This window comes from Anneissia japonica, unplaced genomic scaffold, assembly GCF_011630105.1.
Source record: "Anneissia japonica isolate Jap-2015-1 unplaced genomic scaffold, ASM1163010v1 scaffold26_len2425191_cov177, whole genome shotgun sequence".
Classification (NCBI taxonomy): domain Eukaryota; kingdom Metazoa; phylum Echinodermata; class Crinoidea; order Comatulida; family Comatulidae; genus Anneissia; species Anneissia japonica.
Genome location: NW_022685220.1, coordinates 2,171,911 through 2,175,804, shown reverse-complemented (window position 1 = coordinate 2,175,804; position 3,894 = coordinate 2,171,911).

Genomic DNA, 3,894 nt, shown 5'->3' with positions numbered 1-3,894 from the left:
CAGTATTTACACAATATATATATATATACTTAATTAAATTATTTTTACTTTAAAAAACTTGGACTTTTATATGTCGTGATGTATTCAATTACCAATATTCCATATTGTAGAGATAATTAGTTCGTGTGAGTTCTGGTCAGTTCTGGTCAGATTATCATTTTTGAATGAATGGTCAACATGACTTTATTTATTACTTATGTTTGTCAAATAAAACGTAGCAGTCTGTACGGGCTATTTGTGAATATAATATGGCGTATTTACGGGAGTGGGGCAGCAAAAGTGAGTTACACCAGATAATTCCACTTTTGTTTCTTTTTCTGTTATTCAGGCTTTGTGTTGTTCTCAGTAATTTAAAATTACATTATATAACTTGCGTATACACGGGAATTAATTGTACCGTTTTCAGTGGCGGATTAAAAGTGTGGGGCCTAAATATTTTAAAATTTAAAAAAAATGAAGAAAGAAAATTATATATAAGAGGTACATTACCATACATTTTCTTAGCCCCCAACCATAAGGTGGGTGGGGGAGGGGCTAAAGCGGTTCCTAGACTCTCCATCTGTGAAAGTCCCTCTATAAGCCCCCTCTATTTCAAATTCATGGATCTGCCGCTGGTTGTATGCGGGTGCAGCTCTCTTGAAGACATCCTGGTTGGATGGCTTTGATGAGGTCTTCCTTCCTATGGCTTGGGGGAATGTGCTTGATGTTGGAGGTTGGTTGTTCAGTTTTATATTAATACTCCTCTTGGCTTCCTCTGAGGGTGTTTTAATATATTTCGTAAGTGCTGGTGTTCAAGTTTAAGTTGACATATAGGTCGTAACCGATTTTCTTTTGGATTGAAATACTTTCATAAAGCTGAGTGTTTGGAATATTTTGTGGTTTATTTTCTTGTTGCGTCAGGTCACTGCCTGAAAAGATATTTTGAGGACTGCTATAATTGTCTGATCAATGCCGTGTATAAAAACCAATGACATCTGACATACTACCTACACACTGCAATCGAAATGGAGTTAAATTCAAATTCAGAGAGTAAATTCAGATTCAGATTTCATTTACTCCTATATAAACGCATCGAAGCTTCGGTAGTTTATATAGTTCGGTATTAACATTATTATAAGGCAAGTAATCGTGAAATACTGTACTTATAAACTTAATGAATTGGTTTTTTATTTCTTTTTAAATTTTCATGTTCATTTAAAATTATTGTAGACGAAATTACTGATGGATTAACTAAATAAATAATAATCTTCCAGTTCACCATCATATATATATTTATCTGATAAAAATTGTAATGTTTTGGTCCAAGCTACAGTAAGCTATGGTGATCAATATCTAAATGCCCTTGTTTATAATGTTTATATTGTTTATATTGTTTATTTTTTTCATAATTTCAAAGTTTCAATCTTTTTTGTTCTGTTTTGTGTGTTTTTTTTTAATCGAATTATTGAAATGTATTTTAAAATTTTGAAGTGTTTTCCTTTTTCATCTTGAACTTTTTATTGAACAGTTTAATATTTTAATGTTTTCCGTAAGTGCAATAGATATAATATAGATATAACTTAATGTTTTTGTAAGTGCAATTGATGTTTCATAATATTTTAGTTTTTTGTATTATAATATTTACAATAATGTAGTAATAATGTAATTTTTTTTAATTGTTTACTTGTTGTTTGTATTAATAATATTTACAATAATGTAGTAATAATGTAATTTTTTTAAATTGTATACTTGCTTAGTTTCTTTTTTTGTAATTATCATCTCAATTAATTTTACTATGCCACGATGATTTAATAAAATATACCAGAATATAAGTTTGACCCTGATAGCTATTACCAATCTTGAGTTATAAGCTTCCGAAGTTGAAGTAAATTGCGTTTGCTCATCTTGAAGAACCACGCCCCTTTTTTGAGGAGTCAATATCTTGGAAACTATCCTATAAGGCTAATTTTTTTTTTTTTAGTTTAGCATATAGTAGATTATTTTTATGGAGTATGAAAATCTGAGACAATCATACAGGATTTTTTTTAAAATCTGGTTAATTTGACATGGAATGACCTTACAATAGGTCAAAGGTGAGAATGTACCGTTTCGTCACTATTTTTTTCCTTAAGACGAATATAAACATGAATCTCCTGAACACTTTGCAATCAATTGTGAGTGTCTGTGACCAGTAGTTACCGAGATATGACAATACAAGGTCAAAGGTCAAACTTTAAAAAATCGCATTTTCCGCCATTTTGTGATAAAAAGTTGTATTTACAACAAATAGGAATATGCATATTGTGTACAATTTGAGACCAGAATTAAGTCTATCTGACCAGTGGTTATCGAGATACAAGCGTCCAAATCAACAGACGGCCATTTTGAAAAACTCCCCCAAACGGGAATTTCCCCCCCCCCCAATATCTGGGAGGTATATAGGAGCTACATTTTATCTAAATTGGTCCATCTTGCCAAATCCATCGAGAAAAAAAGGTATCCTAAAATTAGTCACGGATCTCATGAAAATGACTCTACTATCAAGACTTGTTTATTTTCCCCGCGACGAGGGACACGATCGTGCATGCGCTAGCGATCGTCATAAGAATAGCATTGGGAACTGTCTTCACGACTCTCGTAAAAATAGTCACTTCGTAAAACGCAATTTCATATTCATAACTCATACCGCCTCCACGCCTCATATATTTGGTAGAAGGAGAGAGTGGGTGGGTGAACGTCGTGAAAGGGTTTTTGAAATTCAACATGTAGATTCCGCTACGCTAGCCACAGCACAGTGGTTTCAATCTACCAATCACAATAACAATGATGTCCATCGCTGAAGCCTGAATTTACAGACATCACCCTATATAAGAGTTTAAGATCATGATGTACAGTACAGTATTTGGCTTTTGTTGATAGCAGAGGCTTCGAGGGTGTTCTTTTTTCAGTGACAGGACCAACTACAATATCCCTTTCTAAATCCACGCCTCATATACTGGTATTTGGTAGAAAGAGAGGGTGGGTGAAAGTCGTGAAAGGGTTTTTGAAATTTAACATGTAGATCCCGCTACGCTGAAGCCTGAATTTGCATACATCACCCTATATAAGAGTTTAAGGTCATGATGTACTACAGTACAGTATTGGGATTTAGTTGATAGCAGAGGCTTCGAGGGTTTGTTCACGTGGATAAATAAGGGAAAACCTAGCTATATAGGCTCTAGAGTACACAGATATATACAATAATGATAAGCAACAGCTAAAAAGTAAACGTAAGTAAACAGCCAGAAATAGAACCAGAGGTTTCGGACAACATTAGTCCTTCCTCAGTGGCGAGTGAGTGAGGATTGAAAAAGCCAGATAGTATAAAGTGAGAATTTCATGCAAGCATGATTAGAAACAATAGGTTAGGTGGGATTAGAATAAACAGCCTAAACAAGTAAACAGGAAGGCCAAAACTAAAATTTTTGAGGCATGCCTCAATGAATAAGCCAAATGATTTATCCAGAATAATTACTAGGAAAACGTTCCTAATATTGAGCCCAAATGGTGTGGTGGTTTTAAGTAAAATTTCCCAGTGATTCTCTTTATCTTTGCGATTTTTGTCGCTCCAATTGGCATTATGGTCAATTGCAATCACTCTGAAATTTGAAATTGAATGACCAGCTAAATTGAAATGTTCGGCTACTGGTTGATCAAGCTTAGATGTTCCGATAGCTGGTCTGTGTTGTGTCATTCTCATACGGAGAGTGTTTTTTTTTGTTTCTCCGACATATTATTTACCACAAATATTACAATATATGAGATAAATGACATTTTTGGTGAGGCAATTAATTGATTGCCTTATCCGAAATATGTGGTTTGTTTGGTTGCTCTTGAATGATCGTGTAGAATCAAGCAAGTAGGTATAAGAGACAG